General features: G+C 35.1%; 1 protein-coding gene across 3 annotated transcripts in view; it reads right to left on the reverse strand.

Annotated features, from left to right (window-relative positions):
• Positions 1 to 14,577, reverse strand: part of LOC148956594 (protein white-like) — a 502,792-nt gene that overhangs the window by 414,664 nt on the left and 73,551 nt on the right. The window lies entirely within an intron of this gene.

Consider the following 14,577-nt stretch of genomic DNA (forward strand, 5'->3'; position numbering starts at 1 on the left):
TGAAGATTTAAGCAATTCCGAGTGACAGAGTTTTTATTTTGTTTTTATTTTATCGAAAAAAAAATTTTAATCGTTGTCTTCAGTTCTTATATGAAACAACAGTTATTTTGCATAATATGCATTTTTCAAAATTCAGAGTTCACACAATTCAATCACAAAAATGTTAGCCTAAAGCTGTTTTGATGGGTCTCACGAGTCCAGGCACGTACAAAGAGTTTCTAGGGGAGGGGGTCAAACAATAAAAAAAATTAAACTTATTTTCAAAACGAACTACAAAGTACAGAATTTTTTTCTCAAGAATATATGAATATAAGTGAACACGAGGGGCACAAAAAGCATTGGGTTTTACATAACAGAAACACCAAATTTATCTAGTTTTTAAATACATAAACGGAAAAAGTCGATGAGTTGAGGAAAACAAATAAAAGAGATCAAATTATGCAAAAACTAATCGATTTTTGGCCCCGAATTTTCCCTTATATTTAATATGTTCAAATTTCTTATTTTCCAATTTTAAAAAAAAATAATGTCTCATCCAAGATTACAACCTAAGTTAACACAGCCTCGGGATGTGCTCTTACCGTTGTGCTGTACTGATAAAAGTGGGAATTAACTGAACATTCGAAAGTGGTTGAAAAATTTTTCACAAATTAAAAAAAAATTGTGTGACAAAGAAATAAAAGGAAGGTGGAACAAAAAGATCAGTGAGTTAATAAAAATGAACTGACAATGATTTAACTAAGAAAATTAAGGGGGATAATAAAAACCTATAGTTTAATAAAGAAATACCGAGAAATTTATGTTTTCAGGGGATTTGGGCCCCAGTCCGGCCTGCGTGGTCCAAATGAATCAGTTTTTAAGTAAACTGTAAACCTACCCTATACAGACACAAGACTGTTATCTTCTTCATACAAATGGGCATTACTCTAGTTGTCGTTTTCTAAAGCCAAATATCTAGTGGTTGTCCTTTTCTGAAGAAAACCTTTTAAACACACAAGCAGTACTATTAAATTATTTATTTTATACTATTTACAAATACCATGGCCTCTTTTCTGAAAATACAACCACCCCCCTGAAATCAAAAATTCCGGCTAAACTAACCAACCCCCCTCCTCAATGCTTAGATATAACCAAAAAATGGCTCATTTTTACAGTTTCATGTATTTTGTGAATATCAGATGTTCATAATCCTATATAAAAAGAGAAACTTTTGTATATAACCTGATATTACATCAATCCAATCAGAAGGGGGGGGGGTGAGGTTGTTGCGGAAAGAATAATACATATATCATCGGTACTAGTCAATTAGCTGATAAACACGCAAGATAGATGCTAAAGGAAACTAGTCAAACGGGTATCAGTCAGTAGAGAATTGAATCGCAAAGCGTGGTTTGTCATTGCGTTTACAATATTTAAACTATTGTTTTTGGGGTTTAGGGGTGGTGAAAGTACCTAGATTAGGTTACGTATTTAATATATACTATGCTTTACCCCCCCCCCCTAATTTGCAAATATATAGTCCAAATTTGGTTCTAAATTTTTGTATTCTCATCATATTTTGTTTTATTTCGTTAGCATTAACTAATGAAACTAGCTCCTTCTCCATATAGTTTTAGTATGACTGTTAACGGAACAAGATTCAAAGTCAACTGATGAAATTGAGAGTTGGTGAGGTGACTAAATCACTATTGTCACTTGTCACTAAACAAATGATAATCGTATGCTCATGAGAGAGAATGTTATCTTAATTTACTATACGAGTAAGCGAAGTGGGTATTTTCTTATCCTAATAACTTAGTGATTGTTTGATAAAATTAAATGAGTGCAATATGAATAAATGTTGATACTCATGTCAGTGTATTTAAAATGGGAACAGCGGATTTTTTCACGGGGGAAAAAATAGATTACTAAAAAAATGTGAAACTTCCTCATTATTCAAAAGCGTAACATAATTGTAACATAAATTCAAAAACATAACGAAAATGTAACGTTTTTAGGACCGTAACGTAATACGTACCGTTTTATTTAAAACGTACCAAAAATGGTACGAACGTAACCTTGGTGGCAACCCTGCGAGTTGCTTTAATCGAAGTCCTACCTTTTAAAAGAAATCATCAGAAAAAGCACAGAAGATGCTCTCCTCCTACAGTATTTTTGAATTCCCTCACTTGCTGAGTCTGATCATATATTTTTTTTTAGAAAACTGTAGCATTCAAGTAGTACATGTACATGTATTATGCAAAACAGCGCTATAGAATATCCTGATCGTGCTACGTGCTACTGTACCAAAATAGTGCTACAATTACCATTTTAGAGCTACTTGTTGCAACCCCAACCACGATTACCTCACTCTTTGTATTAATATGTTGAATTTGTTTTTGTAAGAAATGCCAGATAAATTTATAGGGGAATAGTTTCCAGGAAGATTCTTCCAATTGGAAATAAACCGTCGAACAAAACTGTTTGCTTTCAATCGGGAGCTCATCGACAATTTGTTTTCGATGCACTGAAACTGATCATCATTGCATTGGACCATTTTTGTATCTTCAGATCCTTCTGCAAGGAGGCTTAAGCTGGGTGGCTTAAGTGTATCGTGGTGTTGTCAACATTTGCAGTGAATTTTTATTAATTTCCATGAATTTACCATTAATGCAGGGTTCCCATACTGTCTGTGAAGCTCGTAAAGTTATTCGCAAAGTTAAAAGCTAGGTTTACTCACCTGACTTTGTTTATTTTATTAAAATAGAAAACAAGTTCAGCTTGTTTTCGATGTTAAACAAGAAAACAATCATTCAGCTTTTCCCATAAAGTCATCTAAGTTGCTATAAACTTGGCATAAAGTCAAAAAATTAAACTTCTTCCGTCAGCGGAACAAACTTTGTGTAAAATTTACGACTTTTATTTATATTGTGGTGGTCCTGCTTAAAAATCATGTGATAAGCTATTCAATACGAGCAGGCTCTCTGGCTAGTGTTTAATTTTCATAATTGGCGTAATAACACTGCCTAAGTAAAGAACGATGTTGGCACAATGTATCATTTATTTGTCTATTTGTTTCTTTACACGAGGGCACTTCGTATCGAAGGAGCTGTCGTAGAAACTTCGAAAAGGGCTCATTCGACTGAAAATTGAAAGGGCTCGTGCCCATTTTAATAGTCAAAAGGGATTGGAAGGCAAATAGCAGCTCTTCCACGGCCATTATTTCCCCAAATAAATCCAATAAAAATTTTTCAGGTAGCCATTTTGTTCAACGTAGTTGAAAGTTCTGGAAATTATGTCTTTGAGGATGACAAACCCCCCACACCCCTCAGGGCAAGAGTTGTAAGTTATGCCCTGGGGGCATATACGGTTCTTATAGAAAACGTTGTCATAGAAACTTAAAAATGGGCTCATTCCATTGGAAATTGAAAGGGCTAAGGCCCTTTTTAATAATCGAAATTGATAGGAGGGCAACTAACCCACCTCTTACGCCCACCATTTCCCCAAAAACATCCAATCAAAATTTTGATATAACCATTTTGTTCAAGATAATTGAAATTTATGGAAATTAGGTCTTTGAGGATGACAATTCCCCCTCCCTACAGCCCTAAGGGTAAGGTTCTAAGTTATGCCCTGGGTGCATATAAAGATTTTATAGAAAGCTTTGTCATAGAAACTTCAAAAAAGACTCATTCGATTGCAAACAGAAATGGCTAGTGCCCTATTTAATAGTTGAAAGTGATTGGAGGAAAACTAACCCCCTCTCAAGCCCACCATTTCCGCAAACACATCCAATCAAAATTTTGAGATAGCCATTTTGTTCCACGTAGTTGGAAGTTCTGGAAATTAGGTCTTTGAGGATGACACCCCCCCCCCCAACAGCCCTCAGGGCAAGAATTGTAAGTTTTATCCTGGTGGCATAAAAGGTTTGTATAGAAAGCGTTGTCTAAGAAACTTCAAAAAGGCTTCATTTGATTGGAAATTCAAAGGGCTAGTGCCCTTATTATAGTGCCCTAATAGTCAAAAGCGATTGGAGGGCAACTAACCCCCCTCTCACTTCCACCAACATATCCAAACATATCCAGTCAAGAGTTTGAGATAGCCTTTTTGTTCAACGTAGTTGAAAGTTCTGGACATTATGTCTTTGATGAAGAAAAACCCCCCACGCCCCTCAGGGCAAGGGTTGTAAGTCATGCCCTGACGGCATATAAGGTTTTTATAGAAAGCTTTATTGTAGAAACTTTATAAAGGGCTCATTCGATTGGAAATTGAAAAGCCCAGTGCCTTTTTTAATGGTCGAAAGGGATGGAAGAGCAACTAACCCCCTTCTCATGCCAATCATTTTTCCAAACACAACCAATGAAAATTTTTGGATAGGCCTTTTGTTCACCATATTTGAAAGTTCTGGAAATTAGGTCTTTAAGGATGACACCCCCAGCCCTCCAGGCAAGGGTTTTCAGTTATGTCCTAGGAGCATATAAAGTTTTTATAGAAAGTGTTGTCACAGAAACTTCAAAAAGGGCTCAGTCGATTGGAAGTCGAAATGGCTTATGCCTTATTTAATAGTTGAAAGTGATTGGAGGGCAACTAACCCCTCTCTCACGCCCACAATTTCCCCAAACACATGCAATCAAAATTTTGAAATAGCCATTTTGTTCAAAGTAGTTGAAAGTTTTGGAACTTAGATCTCTGAGGATGATAACCCCCTTAGAGCCCTCAGGGCAAGGGTCGTAAGTTATGCCCTGGAGGCATATAAGGTTTTTATATAAAGTGTTGCCAATGAAACTTCAAAAAGGGTTCATTTGATTGGAAATTGAAAGGGCTAGTGCCCTTTTTAATAGTCGAAAGTGATTGGAGGGCCTTTATGTCTAGCCCACCATTTCCCAAAAAAAAAAAAAAAATCAAAAATTAAAGATGGCCATTTTTTTCAACGTTACGTTTGTAACTTTTAATTTACTGAAAAAATTCTTTTAAATGTTTTCACTTATAAATTTGAGAAAACAAAAATTAATTAAGATTTTAGGAAAAAAATATCGACACATGTATATTAAATTGACAATGCACATTTTTTTCAGTAAATTCATTTGGATTTTTTTTAAATAAAGTACAAATTATATTCTGGCTTTTATAAAGCACAAGGTTTAGAACCCTATTCAGATTAATTTCTGCTCGTTTTGAGCTTGACTTATTTTAATTTCTGTTTGTTTTGTGTTTTATTTAATTATTGATACTGATTTGTGGTAGTTGTATGCTTGGTAGATTATTTGGTTCTATTTTTGTTCATCTTTGGTTTAATGGAGTTCTCAACCGTTTTTTGAAAAACTTATTTTGTGCAAAAATTTTTTTTTTAATAATCACTAGAAAAATTAAGACGACTGGAAAAAAGCTAATGAAAATAAAATGAATATTTGATACATGATTTCATTAATCCATGTGGAAACTCAACGAGTTAAGATTTTATTTCACTGCAATTTCTATGTTATTTTTAATGTTGTTAATATAAATGAAATATTTCTAATACATATCGTTTTCACCAAAGACAAATGACTCAACAAATTTAAACTTTTACGGTTATGGAAAAGGGGCAGTAGACTAACTTGTGTTTGTAGTGATTTTTCTTTGTTTTAAGTTTGACCTGAAAATTCAGTTAAATTTTTCCTCGTTTTCAGATTTATTTTTTTATCTATATTAGTATCTGTTGTCACTATGTTTCGTATGATTATTTATTTTAATTTCTGTACGTTTTGGGTTTCATTTCTTCTTTAATAGTAATTTTTGGTCGTTTTGAGTTTTAATTATTTTAGGAACTTAAATATATTGGTCTTAATGTTAATATGGCTCTTTACTTAGCTTTGAAATACTTCTTTTTTGGAAAGTTTTTTTTAATTAATTTCTGTTTGTTTTTGATCAACAAAGTTTTGGTTTTGGTTAATGTAGTGAATATTTGTTTTGTTTTTCATGTCTCTGGCATAAGAATAAAAATATATAATTCAAATTTAATAGCTCTATTCGTGACTTTTGATTTATTTTAACACCCCCTCAATATTTCCTGAAATTTTCAACTAAATTTCATTAATTTTTCCTCGGATATTTCATATACGCCCTTCTGACAACCGAGATGTTTTGATTGAATATTCTAACCCTTAGTCACCTAAAATACTGCAGATATAGCCTACTCTGTTGATAACCTGGATATGCAGAGTTTCTTTTGATTTAGCTTAAAATCCCCCTAGACATTCCCCAGAGGTTCAAACACTGTTAAATATGCCCTGGAAGTTTCAGCTTAATGCCCTCAGCCGTTCCCAAGATATCGCGGATGTGCCTCTTTGACAATAAGCACGACCATAGTGTATTTAAATTTTGTTCAGCATCCTTTAACATTTTCTGAAAGTAGCCACAAGTAAATATAGTACCAGTTGCAAGCAGCCCCAGTCACAGTCATAGGCTGTCGCAGACAGAAGTAGACACTGTTGCAGTCACAGAAAGTCACATTTACAGCCGCAATGGTTATAGGGTGGCTCTGAAAGTTTCAGTTAATACCCTTACTTGTTCTTGACATATTTCAAATATGGCCTTTTGATAACTTGGATGCAGATAGTATCTTTAGATTTACCTCAACGTATCCCTCAACATTCCCAAAAATTTCTCTTTGATACACTTAGTCTTTTTGGATGCACCCAGGATCAAACATTTCCCCTCCCAATGATAAATCCTGCTTGTTAAAAATGAACAAACTGGATAATTTTCAGTTCTTGCCTCGGGGGTGGGGGCATGGCATCCACGGGGACAAAGCTATTAGACCTTATGATTATTTTGAATAAAAAAACTTTATTGTATTTCTATCAGTTTAAAGGGGATCATCTTAATGGGCAATAGGAGGGGGGGCGGTCGCTGTCCGTTCCCTTTTCAACTTCATTCTCAGCATGATTTTGAACTTCTATAGTAATACCCTTACCCATTCCTTAAATATTTTTATTGTACCCTTTTGACAGCCCTCCTACATATAATGTGTTCTATCTTTTTTTCAATCCTATTTAACAGTTTCTAAAGGTTTTTTTCTTAATACCCTAAGCCTTTTTTGGAGACTCAGGATACACTCGCCCTTTTTCATATAACTATAGGGAAACTTTTATAACGTACAACACTTGTTCCTTGGGCTGTGGGAGGTTTTGTCATCCCTGGAAGCATATTTATTTAACTCTCCGACTATTTTGAACAAATATGAAGCTTTGATCGAATGTCTTTGGGGCATTTCAGCCAAAAAGGGCAACGGAGGGATACTAGTTGCCCTCTAATCATTTTTCAGCACCCCACCCCCCAACATGCCCTGAAATTTTAAACTTAATACCTTCAGTCGTTCTCGAAGTGTTACAAATACGCCCTTTTAAAAAATTGGATGCGCATAACATTTTTGATATAGCTAAAAATGCCCCACAACCTTACCCAAAGTTTCGCCTTGATACCCATAACCTTTACGAAAACAATCAGAATCAAACCTCCCCCCTGTTTCCAAATCATAATTCCTGAGATAAAAAAAGGATGAATTGCATAGAATAAAACTCTTGCCCTAGTGGCCAGTGGTGTCTTTGGGGGGGGGGACAGGGGGTAGTTTCCCCCACAATAAAATAGAAATTTCCATTATTTAATAAGTAACTTAGGAGCTGTTGCTCGTTTTAAGTCTTAACTCCACTCTTTAGTTCGAGTAGATAATTCTTTTCAGTTAATCCATGCTCATTTAGATATAAAAAACCTGAATAACAGGAATGCATTAGACTTTCTTTTATGTTCCACATTAATATTTATGCAAATATACTGCCTTTGAAACCTGATCATCAAGTAAATATGTGAGCCTAGTTAATTGCAAAATTGCGAAAATACTCCCTGTTTTCCCACGTTTGCTCAGATCAAATTTCTTTCCCTCAGGCTGTCTAGAACTGCAGCAAAGAATATTAGTGAAAAAGCTTTATGTTTAATAGAAAGGAGAAAGGACTTGTACAAGAATTATCTGAGTGATAGATCATATGAAAACAAAAGGAATGTAAGGAAAGTGGAGAAAGCATTAAAATATGAACTAAGGAGGTGTGAAGTGGAGGCCATGGATAAAATTGCCGAGGATCTGGAAGATGCAGCTAGACGGTATAATAGTAAAATATTGTACTGGCATGTTAACAAATTGAGAGGGGGTAGTCAATCCGGACTTGGCCCAGTTAAAGATAGGAATGGGGCCACAATTAGCGATAAGGAAATAACTAAAGAGAGAAGGGCCGAACATTTTGAGAATTTGCTTGACCGAGATAGAGTTGCAGGAAAAGATACAGAGGAATATGAAAAAGTTTGTGATACCTTGGATGTGAAGGAAGATTTGTTTTGTCAGGAGGAATTAGCAACAGTACTAAAAGGATTAAAGAATAATAAGGCTCCAGGTGCTGATAGGGTGTTAAATGAGTTTCTTAAAAATGGTGGCTCTGAGGCTAGAAATAAGTTACTGAAGATTATGAATATGATTTTTGAAAAAGGGGAAGTACCTAACGATGATAGGAAAACCTTAATTAAGCCAAGAAAGGTGATAAAAGTGAGTGTGGTAATTATTTAGTCATTAGTCTGGTCTCTGTAGGTAGTAAATTACTTAGTAATATGATACTTTTTAGAATGAGAGATGCCGTAGACAAAGTTTTAAAAGAAGAACAGTGCGGTTTTAGAAGAGGCAGAGGATGTGTCGACCAAATTTTCACACTTAGGCTAATAATTGAGAAGAGCCTGAGTTTTCAAACACCTTTGGTCCTCAGTTTTATAGGTTATGAGCAAGCGTTTGATTCTGTTTATAGAAGAGCTTTAGTAAAGGTTTTATCCTTGTATGGTATACCAGACAAATACATTAAAGTGATTAGTGCTATGTACGAGAAAAATACTGCTGCGTTTAAGGTAGGAAAAGAGGTTAGCAGCTGGTTTTGTGTTAAATCAGGAGTTAAACAGGGCTGTGTTCTATCCCCCTTTATATGGATTATTTTGAGGGACTTTGTCGTAAGGAGCACAGGAAAGGCAATGGGAGACCACGGAGTCAAATGGGGAGGAAAAAGTCTCCAGGACTTAGATTATGCTGATGATTTAAGCATTCTAGATGAAAGTGTGAGCAAAATGAATGAATTTTAGAGGTTTTGCGAGTTCAGAGTGCTAGAATAGGTTTGAAAATTAATGTTAAGAAGACTAAGTCACTAAGGCTAGGAGTAAGTGAAGATGAAAAGGTGACGTTGGGTAATGAAAAGATCGATCAGGTGGGCAGCTTCACTCACCTCGGTAGCATTATTAGTAAAGACGGTGGGTGCAGTAAAAATGTTAAAAGTAGTATAGCCAAGGCTCAGGGTGTTTTTTCACAGTTGAAAAATGTTTGGAAGAATAGGAAGATAAGTCAACAAACCAAGATTAGAATATTAGAAGCTAAGGTGATGACAGTGGTCAAATATGGCTCTGAAGCATGGACGCTCCGAAAAGCGGATGAAGATTTGCTAGATGTTTTCCAGAGAAATTGCTTAAGGAATGTTCTGGGCACTCGGCTGACTGACTGTATTTCAAACAATAGGCTGTACGAAAAATGTGGTTCAATACTGCTCTCTAGGGCTATAATGAAAGAAAGGTTGAGGTGGCTAGGGCACTTTGTGCAGATGAAGGATGGCAGATTGCGAAACATTGTTCTTTTTGGGCAACCGTCTAGGGTTAAACGGAAAGCAGGTCGTCCTAGTCTGGGGTGGGAAGACGTCATAAAGAAAGATTTTAAGGAAATGAGAACTTCGTGGGAAGGTGTAAAAAGGGAGGTTTTGAATAGATTGGGGTGGAGGAGAAGCGTGCGTAGCTGTGTTGGCCTCGTGTTGCTTGTTGCTGCGGTGAGTTGTTAGTAGTAGTAGTAGTGTCTCCTCCTCAACACCGCGCTCTTTACGCTAAAGTATTTTATTGTTTTAAAAAACAAAGCAGTGAGACAGAGTCAAACTTTAGCATAAAGAGCGCGATGTTGAGGAGGAGACAGCCAATTTCATTTACGGAATAATTTCTGTTCGTTTTAAGTTTTAATGTCGCTCCTTACTTTCAGTTAAAAAAAAACTTGTTTTTTATATTATTTAATCCGCAAATAGCCCAGAAATGGAATCATTGAAGAATAAGAAGGTAGATATACAGTGAATGTAAGTTTCTGAATGAAAAAGTAAGTATCCAAAAAGAAAATAATGCTTAGTGCTTACTATAATAGTATTCGTATTATAGCTAGATAGGTCAACTCCTGTTTAAGTTCGGTCACGGAAATTAGTGTGTAGGTAGGGGGGTCTTCTCCAGGAATCATTTAATTGTTGTAATTTTTACTTCCAATATTTAACCGAGACTCCAATATAGCTCCAAGTTCTCTTATTTGCAAATTATCTTATTGAAACGCCTAATAAGCCTATACATAATTGAATAGAAAAAACAAGTTTTTTCAGCTGAAAGTAAGGAGGAACGTCAAAATGAACAGAAATTATTGCACATATGAGAAGGGTTACCCCCTCCTCAATACCTCACTCTTCATGGTCGCGCTAATGTTTTTTAGTACTTTTAAAAAAGCTTCTTATTGTTGTAATGACACGGCCCTTGTGTCTCATGAGTAGTTCTCAAAGAATTGTGAGAAAAAGTCGAACTTTTTTCCCAGAAGTCTCAGGTTCCACAAAAGTTTCCTACTGCAAGTACTTGACCGCAAAACTCGGCGGTATTCTTCCTATCAGTTTTTGTGAAGATTTAGCTTTATAGCCATCTATTGACAGAAGAATTTACCTTGAATCAATTTGGAGAGGTGGCAAAAATTATAGCAACTTTATCTTACAAAGATTAATATTATGATTATTGGAAAATTTGCAAATTTTATAGAAACTAGAAATTTTTTTATCGATATTTCTTTATTAACTAAACTAAAAATTGTTTTGAATTTGGTGTTTAATATAAAACAAATCATAGCCACAATTTGTGTATATTTGGCAATTTCCGTGGAAAATACTTGAAGCTTATACCCCTGATCCTGAATACTTGAAGCTTATAACAGTAAGCTATAGCTAAAATCAGTTGGTTCTAATTAAGATTTTGACTAAAAATTCACTTTAGATATATTATGCCTATTAATTTATTAAAATTCTAGAAAAGCTACTTTTGGCTGTCTTGGAAAGGAGATTAGGTTTGGAAAATAGGCTATAACTAGGCTAAGTAATGAATACAGGTCTAAAATAATATTCCAGGAAGGTAGGCCTATTGCCAAGCTGCTAGGTTAACCCTCTTCTGATTTCTAATTCTTAGAAATTTGCTTACTTGAGAGGTACCTATTGGAATTTTGACAAGACAACATATTTTCAGTTTCTTGTAAGCCTACTCTGGTTTTAGTTTTGAAATGCAATTGTGGTAAAATTCTAGGGTAAAGTTCTACAAAATCATATTATTGAGTTAGGACTAAAGTGAATATCCTACACCATTTGATGCCTTTTTTTATGCTGATTACAAATATAATAGGGTAAGACACCCAGTAGTCAGCTACCTGCCTGTTCTCGGACAGAATGTAACTAACAGGGAACCTACCTCTAGGCTAATGTGCTTAAAAAGTTTTTATACAAAGACAAAAATAGTTTTTAGACAAAGAAAGAAAGAAAGTTTTTAGACAAAGCACATTAGCCTAGAGGTAGGTTCCCTGTTACTTACATTCTGTCCGAGAATTGGCAGGTGGCCGACTACTGGGTGTCTTACCCTAAGCATTTCTATTGGAAATGAATTTCAGCCCCCCCCCCCCACTATATATGCCAATTCAGGGTTAGGTTAGGGGTCAATATATACCAAATCATATTATTGAGTTTCAAATAAAGTGAATACACCATTTGATGCCTTTTTTATGTTGATTATGAATATAGCCTAATAAGCATTTTTATTGGAAATGAATTTCAGCCCCCCCCCCTATATAGGCTATACCTAACCTAACCCTGAATTGGCATATATAGGGGGGCCGAAATTCATTTCCAATAGAAATGCTCATTATATTCGTAATCAGCATAAAAAAGGCATCGAATGGCGTATTCACTTTATTCCTAACTCAATAATATGACTTCGTAGATATTGACCAGGTTAGGTTAGGTATAGCCTATATAGGGGGGAGGGGCTGAAATTCATTTCTGATAGAAATGCTTATTATATTTGTAATCAGCATAAAAAAAGGCATCAAATGATGTATTCACTTTAGTCCTAACTCAATAATATGATTTCATAGAACTTTACCAATTCTAGTTTAGCTACTTTTTGCTATCTTAGAAAGGGGTTAGATTAGGAAAATGAAACTTTCAGGGATAGGTCTACAGGCTAAAGTATGTCATGGGAAGGTATTTTGAAGTACCTACATCCACTACTTCTCCCTCTAAAGGGTCCTGAAATTTGCCTAGCCGGTAAATATATACCAAATCATATTATTGAGTTATGACTAAAGTGAGTATACCATTCAATGCCTTTTTTTTATGCTGATTACAAATATAATAATCATTTCTATTGGAAATGAATTTTAGCCCCCCCCCCTCTATTCATACCAATCCAGGGTATATATTTCTACATTAGGGGGGGTGGGGGCAAATTTTGGTAAATATCTACCAAATCATATTATTGACTTATGCATAAAGTGAATATACCACTCAATGCCTTTTTTATGCTGATTACAAATATAATAATTATTTCTATTGGAAATGAATTTCAGCCCCCCCTCTATATATGCCAATTCAGGGTATATATTTCTACATTAGGGGGGGGGGTGGGGGTAAAGTTTAAACTTACCTCCCATTTACATAAGAAACAAAATTTGCCCCCACCCCCACTGTTAAATATGCCCTGGAAGTTTCAACTTAATGCCCTCAGCCACTCCCAAGATATTGCAGATGTGCCCCTTTGACAATAAGCACAACCATAGTGTATTTAAATTTTGTTCAGCATCCTTTAACATTTTCTGAAAGTAGCCACAAGTAAATATAGTACCAGTTGCAAGCAGCCCCAGTCACAGTCATAGGTTATTGCAGACAGAAGTAGACACTGTTGCAGTCACAAAAAGTCATATTTACAGCTGCAATGGTTATAGGGTGGCTCTGAAAGTTTCAGTTAATACCCTTACTTGTTCTTAACATATTTCAAATATGGCCTTTTGATAACTTGGATGCAGATAGTATCTTTTGATTTAACTGAACATACCCCTCAATATTCCCCAAAATTTCACTTTGATACACTTAGTTTTTTTGGATGCATCTAGGATCAAAAATCTCCCCTCCCAATGATAAATCCTTCTTGTTAAAAATTTATAAACTGGATAATTTTCAGTTCTTGCCTTGGGACTGAAATTTTTTCAGTTAATCCATGCTCATTTTAATATAATAAACCTGAATAACAGGAATCCATTAGACTTTCTAACATGTTCCACATTAATATTTATGCAAATATACTGCCTTTGAAACCTGATCATCAAGTAAATATGTGAGTCTAGTTAATTGCAAAATTATGAAAATACTCCCTGTTTCCCCAAGTTTGCTCAGATCAAATTTCTTTCCCTCAGGCTGTCTAGAACTGCAGCTGAGAATATTAGTGAAAAAGCTTTATGTTTAATAGAAAGGAGAAAGGACTTGTACAAGAATTATCTGAGTGGCAGATCATATGAAAACAAAAGGAATGTAAAGAAAGTGAAGAAAGCATTAAAATATGAACTATGGAGGTGTGAAGTGGAGGCCATGGATAAAATTGCCAAGGATCTGGAAGATTCAGCTAGACCACATAATAGTAAAATATTGTATTGGCATGTTAACAAATTGAGAGGGAATAGTTAATCCGGACTTGGCCCAGTTAAAGATAGGAATGGGGCTGCAATTAGCAATAAGAAAAAAACTAAAGAGAGATGGGCCAAACATTTTGAGAATTTGCTTAACCAAGATAGAGTTGCAGGAAAAGATATAGAGGAAAATGAAAAAAGTTTGTGATAACTTGGATGTGAAGGAAGATTTGTTTTGTGAAGAGGAATTAGCAACAGTACTAAAAGGATTAAAAAATAATAAGGGTCCAGGTGCTGATAGTGTGGTAAATGAGTTTCTTAAATATGGTGGCTCTGAGGTTAGAAATAAGTTACTGAAGATTATGAATATGATTTTTGAAAAAGGGTAAGTACCTAACGATTTTAGGAAATCTTAATTAAGCCACTTAAGCAAAAGCAAAAGATCTATTTTGCAGGATTGCACTTTTATAAAACTCAGATTTTTAAAGGTCATCAAAGGCCAGGACCCTCTAGAGGGAGAAGGAGTAGAGGTAGGTACTTCACAATGTCTTCCCAGAACATACTTTAGCCTATAGACCCATCCCTGAAAGTTTCATTTTCCTAACCTAACCCCTTTTCAAGATAGCCAAAAGTAGCTAAAGTAGAATTTTACCAAAACTTACAGTAATGAATCCAGGGCCAATAATATGCTTGAGAAAGGTATTGCTAAGCTTCCATGTTTACCTAATTCTGATTTCTAAGTCTTAGAAATTTGGGTGAATTTTTTGGCAGTTCATATTATTGACTTACAAATAAAGTGAACATTACTACTC

The sequence above is a fragment of the Artemia sp. Qi Xiang Cuo genome, chromosome 1 (genome assembly GCF_049724085.1).
Source record: "Artemia sp. Qi Xiang Cuo chromosome 1, ASM4972408v1, whole genome shotgun sequence".
NCBI classification, from domain to species: domain Eukaryota; kingdom Metazoa; phylum Arthropoda; class Branchiopoda; order Anostraca; family Artemiidae; genus Artemia; species Artemia sp. Qi Xiang Cuo.